The sequence below is a fragment of the Sciurus vulgaris genome (assembly GCF_902686455.1).
Source record: "Sciurus vulgaris genome assembly, chromosome: 3".
Taxonomy (NCBI): Eukaryota; Metazoa; Chordata; class Mammalia; order Rodentia; family Sciuridae; genus Sciurus; species Sciurus vulgaris.
In genome coordinates this window covers 104,993,777-105,001,939 of record NC_136463.1, presented here as the reverse complement: position 1 = coordinate 105,001,939, position 8,163 = coordinate 104,993,777, and the positions used below count along the sequence as shown (strand labels likewise).

The following is an 8,163-nucleotide window of genomic DNA, read 5'->3' as shown; positions in this document are numbered from 1 at the left end:
GGCCAGCCTCAGCAACTTAATAAGGCCCCAAGCAACTTAGGGAGACCATGTCTCAAAAATAAAAGAATAGAAAGGGCTGGGGATTGTAGCTCAGTGGTAAAGTGCCCCTGAGTTCAACCCCTAGTACCAAAAACAAAAGCAAAACTAATGTGCACTTGTAGAAGCATGATATGATTTTCTTTTCTCTTGCACCTTCACCCATTTCCAGACTCCAAAAGAACATGGAGGAGGACTAGAACCACTAGTTGGGAAGAGAAGGTGAACTCATCGCCCTTCTCAGACCACAGACTTTCCACCCACAACAGGAAACAGTTGAAAGAAGAGGAGATGCCTCAACGTAAAATATAGGTGGGAGATTTAATAATTATAAGTAAAATTGTACTAACTTATTAGAGTCTGTGTTTCATCTTGGCCATAAGATACTTTATGACCAGGAGTGACCAGAAAAGCCAAGGCCTATCTAAGTTTTCACCAGAGGCAGGCCTGCCTTAGGAAGAAAAAAATTAGAATCTGTGGGAGGCAGAGATTAAATTGCTTAACTGGTTCAGGAACTTCAGTTACTTTCCAAGGTGGTCATCCATGCTACCACCCCCAGAGTTTTATGGCATCTTTGCTCTCTCTAAGACACTAGAACTAGGCAGTCCCCCAAAACTGCAGGTGTATAGTTTAAACTTAGAGCCAACAAGTTAAAGGTTTAAGTTTGAGAAGCATCATGAGAAACACAAGAAATGGGAATGGTGTATGGTGTGGGGACTCCAGGTAAAGAATGCTGTATTTTCAGTCTAACACTATGAGCTTAGCCATGAAAGGATTGTGGGCTGCCATGTTTGTTACACAGCAGCCAATCCCCAGGAACCTGCCTAGATTCTGGCCAGCTGGATTGCATTGCCTGCCATATAGGAAATAAGCAAACAATGTAAACAGGAAAAATAAATTTAATGCAGTTTGACGAAAACTGGGGAAAAACAGCTAGTCTGTTGCCACCTGTCCTATTAGAAGCTGAATTAGTCAGGGTTCTCTAGAGAAACAAAAGCAACTGGAAGTATGATTATAAAAGGGGGGATTTATTAAATTGACTTATACAACCAGAAACTGGGTAATCCACGATGCTGTCTGCAGGCTAGAGAGCTGGAGGAATCTGTAACTGCGTGGTCCAAAAGGCTGAAGCCTCAGAACAAGAGGGATCAATGGTACTACCCAAGTACAAGACTGAAGGCTTCTGGAAACTCCCTGGAGAATCACTGGCAGAGTCTGCTTTGGAAGTGTGAAGAAACCAGTGTCTGATATCCTTGGTGATCACAGAAACAATCAAGAACCCATTCAAGAAAAATTGAGCTTACATCTGTTGCTGCTTACCTGTTCCTCCAACTTTTATTCTATCCAAGCCACCATACTATTGAACAGTGCTGCCCATGCTTAGGGAGGGTCTCCATTTCAGTTCACTATACCACATGTCAATCATTTCTAGACACACCCTCATTAACACACCCAGAAGCCTCTTAATCATTGACATCTCTTAATCCAATCAAGCTGACAATTTAAATCAACCATTACAGAAGCAATGACAATTTATAGAAACAAATGCCAGGAAATATACATATGTAGATTTAGTTAGGTTGTACTGCCCAGAGAGCATGTCTCAATTCTTATTTTTCAACCTCTGCTGGCACTTCTCGGATTTTGGGGTCAGTTCTTCTACTTGGATTGAGATGGAGAAAGTAACAACCAGGAAGATGGGGGAAAAAATATTTTAAGGCTTTTAATTTCAAAGAGGCCCTGTTAAATGTTGATGGAATTTAGCATGACACAGAAGGAGGAATTATGGGAAGCAGGGTTAGGACAGGGATTCCAGGAAAAGGAACAAAGACCTGGTATGTCAGCATTGGTTTTCTGGACTTCTGTGTCCCCACATTAACATTGCTTCCCAACAGGCCTCAGCCTATTGCCCAGTCACTGTTCCACCATTACCAAGCATGTGATTGCTGATAAGTGGCATTTAAATTTGAGATAAAAGAACCCTTTCTTTAGTTATGGCTTCAAAAGTTATAATTTTTATCTCGACTTACTTCTTTGAAAAGTAGGAGAAACTGTGACTACAAAGTTCCCATCCTCTGATAGGAAGGTCAGGCAAATATAGACATGAAGTTAGACAGACTCAGAAAATGACTGTAAGCAGTGATTTATGGGCAGAATTCCTAGGGTGGGAGGAAGGCAACAGCCTCAATGCTGTAGACCAAAGGAAACAATGCTTTATAATCTACTGAACAAATGCTAAGTCAAATTATAGAAAACATAGAGCTGCAGAGATAAAAGCACATTCCCTGGGGCCAGGAAATTGTAGAGCATTTAAAATGAGAGAATTTCCCCTGGCCCACTCCCTATATTTATCTTTCTCTTTCTCATTTTTCTATCTTCATTTCTCATTTCCTGTATCTTACTGATATTTTAAAATAATCATTCCATGTGGAATTAGTCAGTAGTTTATATATAAATAAACTAATTTAAATATCAAAAAGTTGTATTTTTCTCTAAATAATGATATGGATTTAGTACTTCCCATCTGGGAAAAAAGAAAACTTATTTCATAAAGCTTTAATTAACTAAAATATAGAGAGGCTGATATGACAAAATATTTAATGTTGTGGCTAAAAATACATATATCACTTTTACTTTAACCTTTGCTTCTAGAAATCTTGCACTTTTCCACACTCTTCTATGAATTGGGATGCTCTGTTTTCCTCCTCATTAAATTTATTAAGCTTAATGAAATTGCTTTTCTGGTTACTTTCAGTTTTAAAATTCTATATATGTCAGTCAACAACTTTCTTAAATCACCTCCCTACATTCATTTGCAAGCTTTCATAGTTAGAGCACAGGTAATAAGTATTAGTTATGTATTGATTTAGAGTTTTTAAAGGATTAGAATATATTTCACAAATGCAGCCCATTAGCTTATCCTAAATAGTCATTCTTCAATGCCATTATTTCAGCACTTTTTCCTAAGTGTTAATTTGTGTTAATTTTCCATAAGTGTTTAATTTTAATAGCTTAGTTTGAATATTTTCATAGTTCATTATATTTATAAAGTAGACCTCAAAAATTTGTTGAGCATCTCTATTTGGCAAATGCTGCACTAACTTCTTTATGTACAATAGTTGATCAAACTCTCCCCAAATGTGGTATGTTTGCATACAGGTAATCCTCAGAACACCCTATAAGACCCTCATCATTCACTGTCCTACACATTCCTATAAAAAGGAATGAAACGTGAAGTGGTAGAAAGTCCCAGGGCAGATCCTTAGAGGGCCCAGGGCCCCTCAGAGACCCAGCAGCTCCTCTGGTCCATGCTCACACATCACAGAGGTCCAGCAGAGAGGCTCATGGGCTTGCTAAGGTGCCTCCTCTCCTCCCTCCCATTAAGACAAACACACGTTTTTACTGATAACCATTCAAGAGTAGTTTCTCTCTTCACATCCTAGTATCCCAGAATTCAAGATGATTTCTTATACTTAGTCATTCCCCAAACACTTAATTGGAGGGAAGCATTTCTGAACTTAAACATTGTACTTAGGGCAGAAAGCTTGACCCACCTCAACACATAAAAATGGAAGCATTGTTTTATTAATTGTTATGGGTTGAATTGTGCAGGTAACTAAATTAATATTAGGTCATTCGGGTGAGTGCTAATCCAATCATGACTGATGATCTTGTGAAGGGGGGTGGGGGTTTGAACACAAAGACAAACACACCAGAAGAAAGGACACAGAGAAAGAATGCCACATGAAAATGGAGGACTAGAATGATGCATCTATAAGTCTAGAAACACCAAAGTTTGCTGCCAAATTGCCAGAAGCTAGAAAGAGCAAGGACGGATTCCCCAACAGGTTTCAGAGGAAGCATGACCCTGATAATATCTTGATTTCAGCCTTCATGTTTCAAGAACTGTGAGGCAATAAGTTTCTGTTGTCTTAAGTACCCAGTGTGTGCTTCCAAGTTAAGACAGCCCTAGAAGTTAATTAACCAAACCCCCTTTAGGTTTCTTTTCTTTTCCCCTATTATTATTTTGTGACTTTGACTAGTACAGGTGAATCACTGATTTGATTTTTCTCTTGGCAGATTATCTCCTCTTGGCTTCAAAGATGGAATTTAATCTTAATCCATTGCTGATGCAAAAATGAAGCTGTAAGGAAAGAATGCACTGTTAACCAAGTCCTGACTTCGTGTTGCAAGACCTAAGAAAGTTCAGCTAAGATCCACAGAAGCTCTGGCCCATTCAGGGCTTGGCTTTACAACATTCACACAAAGGGCAATTCTCCCTCCTCCACCCTCCAAATGAATGAGAGTTAAAATGACAAAAGACTTACTATGTGGTTGACAGCTCTGCCTCTGCCAGTACCATCCTTGCATCTGCAGATCTGCTTGCCACTGACTGCATCCAGAGGAGAGTAAGGGCTGTCTCTAGACATCAGGGTTGCTTCCAGCAGCAATAAGATCCATCTCCTCATTGTAACACATATGCCTGTAGGCTTCCCAGTGTTCCTGAATATGTGCCAATTTAAGAGAATTACAAATGTGGAACCCCATTGCCCTTCTTTCTAATAAGGAATAAGGCTAGTGAAAACGTAACCTTTTGTGGGATTGTGGGATTGAGGATGAAACCAATCTTATAGTCTTTACTTATAATAAGTTTTTTTAAATTTCTGATTAGTTTTCAATATATTTTTCTGGGTCAAAATAGGCATTGAAACCATTCTCTCATAGAACACTATCAAACTCTTGATCTATTAATCAATTTTTCTATTAAGCATAAAATGAATTTATTTAATACATAAAATAAATGGCTACCATTCATTAAGAGCTTCCTGTGTGCCAGGCATTGTGTGAGATGCTTTACCTTAACTTAAGGTACGCACTGTCATTACTCCACCTTATAGGGGAGGAGACGAAGAGTGATGCTCACCTGCTCAAGGTCTTCATTCACTTTTGGAGAGTAAATACATGAAGCCAAATCTGTGACTTCATAGCTGAAATGCTTTAATTCTGAACTACTTAGCACTATGGAGGTGTCAGATATTGTGCTAAGAGCAACAGAGAAAAAGGTTTTTTTTTGTTTTGTTTTTTTTTGTTTTTTAATGGCTATACTCCTGGTGATCAAGTCACTTAATTTAGGAAGGAGAAACAGTAAATAAGTATCCTATTATAATTGAGTCTCAGACTTCCAGAAATGCAATTGTTCTCTGCTGCTAGTCATTCATATCAAAATCTCTTAATACATGATACCAGGAACTCTCCCTCTGTAGAATTTGTTTAAAACAAGAATCTTCAGAGATCATCCAAATTGAGGACAGGAAACAACATATTTAAAATATACACACACTCATTTGAAACTCAAATTAAAATAATCTAGAAGGTCAGTTAATCTGCCCTATCTTGGCAAACCTATGAAGCAGTGACAAAGACAATCTGGCAAAAACAACTTTTCTCTTGCTGTACTGGCCAAAAGCTTCCTGGAAGAAGATGTATCTCTTCTTGCTTTGAGGGATTCTTCCAGAAGTCTCCTTGCTATAGTCATCTACAAAAGGATCTGCAGGAGCCCAAAACTGCATGCATTCCCAAGGTTCAAGTGCTTTCAAATCTTTTCTGATCTTTGGCCTGAGTTCTTCCTGTTCCCTAAGGCTAAGGGTTACTGTCAGTTGCAGCCTTATCCAATTACCAACCATATGGAACTTCACAATATTTCATAGCAGGTACACACCTTAAAGATCATTTCCCTGGACTTGCTCAAATTTCTGACATCCCTTAGCATTTATGCAATTACTTTGCTCTGTTTAATCTGTATTTATACAGTTGCCATTTGGTGGTCTACTTAAAAATCTTTCCTTTTTTAGAATTTTTTTTCAGTTGTAGATAGACACAATACCTTTATTTTATTGATTTATTTTTATGTGGTACTGAGGATCGAACCCAGCACACTAGTCAAGTGCTCTACCACTGAGCCACAACCCCAGCCCCAGAATCTTTCCTTTATACAGTTGTCCTCCCTTATCTATGGGGGATGCTTTCCAAGACTCTCAATGAAGTCTGAAACTATGAATAGTACTGAATCATACACACACACACACACACACACACACACACACACACACACACACATATATACATACGTATACATATATACTATGTTGTTCCTATTAACATGTTTAATTTATAAATTTAAAAGTTTAATTTATGAATTAGGCATAGGAAGAGATTAACAATAGTAACCAATAATAAAATAGAACAACTATAACAATATACTATAACAAAAGTTATATGAATGTGGTTTCATTGTACTGTAGATAATTAGCAACATCAGTATATGATTTTATTTCCTTATTAAGCCCAGGATTTCACATTTCACTTAAAGGAAGCACTTTATGGCTTCTCTTTGGCATATTTGGCATAAATAATTTGCCAGCATCACTCCTTTTGTGATTTAGGACTAATAGAGTTACTTGAGTTATTTGAATATAAGCACTGTAATATTGACAGTCCATCTGACAAGACAGCTTCTAAGTGGCTACCAGATAGGTATTATATACAGCATGAACACACTGGATAAAGGAATAATGTAAGATTTCATCATGCTACTCAGAATAGTGCACAATTTAAAACTTGAATGTACAATCCAGATGTTAACTAATGAAATAGTTAGAAAGTATGTCTTGAAATTCTTTTTCCTTCATTTAGTTAAGGAAGCCCAACCATTCCACAAAGTTTTCTAAACTAATCAAAACAGAATTCAAAACCAAGTTTAGACTTGGGTTATTTTACCATATAGTCTCTGTGATACAAACACATATTAAATATCCATCCTTGTGTTATTTTCAACTTTTTGGTTACTCATTACAGAAACCCACTGATGATTAAGAAAAAAAATTACCAAAAGGCTCTGAGGACAGGGCTCTGACACCATCAGGAAATCCCCTAGCCTCTTTTATCTGCTCTCTTTTACACATGGATTTTTTTCCATCTCTAGCTATTTCTATCTCTTCTTCAGATGAAAACAGTATGAACAGAAAATAAGGTGACCAGCATTACCTTGTTTGCATATTGCAAGAGAGTCACCCAGAAATAGACTGTTTCTTGATTTCAATTCCAAATTTTCTAAGGAATGGCCCCTGGTAGACAGAGTTTGAGTCTTCCAACAGACACTGGACTGTGATCTCAGAAGCAGGATCAGGTAAAAAAAAATCTTGGTTACTTCTATTCTAGTAAAGAGAAAAGTTGATAAGAGGAACTTCCCAGGGAAAGAAATCAGACCTAGATAGAAAAAAAAAAAAAAAAAAGAATTTTAAAAAAAGAAAGAAAAGGAAATCTAGAATTATATCTAAGTTCACATGCTGATTTAGTTCTTTAAATTTCAATTTAGAAGCTGAAACCCCAACCACTTACCTCTTGCACATAGAAGAGCTCATGTGTTAGCTATTATTTATGAGAAGCTACCACTTGGTAAATGTTTGAAGGGATGACAGCCTTAATAAATGATCAGAAGTTTTTTTATGTCTCAACATTTAGTTTGAAGGGAAAATTTCTCTAAATCCTGTCCTTAATTAAAATTGCTTTTCTGTTTCCTTTTGAAACTAATTGATTGATTAACAGGTAATTTAATTCTCTTTTAGAACCATAAAGATAAAGTGTAATCCTGGGAGAATGACTAAATTCTCCAGAGAATTAGAGAATTCCAGCAGAATAAATATAGGAACAGAGCAAGATTTACAGATTACTATCATGGGGTAATATACAGAAACAGCCATTGTGATATTTTCAAGACCACATGAGTGAAAAATTTTATAAGAACCCTTGAATAAGAACCCAACAACCTACTGACAAACTTTAGGCAAATTCAAGGAATTTGTCTTTGACATTGTCCTATGTATATTAGCATAATAAATTCCACAAAGAAAAAATGACAAGAAGCACACAAGGGCCAGATGGTCTTAGAATATAGAAACTTCTAGAATTAGAAATAAACTACACTTTGTAAGACTAGCACAATACACACACGTGAGAAACAGCTAAATGAAACTAAAGGAGCTTTCTGCAACAAGATAACTCACTGTGAATAGCTCGACCTAAACCTCAGGGTTCCAAATCTTCCTTCCCTGCAGAGACTTGCATCTG

General features: G+C 37.1%; 1 long non-coding RNA gene across 1 annotated transcript; it reads right to left on the bottom strand.

Annotated features, from left to right (window-relative positions):
- Window positions 1–3,600: 3,600 nt before the first annotated feature.
- On the bottom strand, window positions 3,601–7,252 carry LOC306655979. Its single transcript, XR_013762378.1, has 3 exons — window positions 7,081–7,252; window positions 4,365–4,539; window positions 3,601–4,180 (listed from the first exon to the last, which is right to left on the bottom strand). It is a non-coding gene; the product is annotated as an uncharacterized lncRNA (long non-coding RNA).
- Window positions 7,253–8,163: the final 911 nt, after the last annotated feature.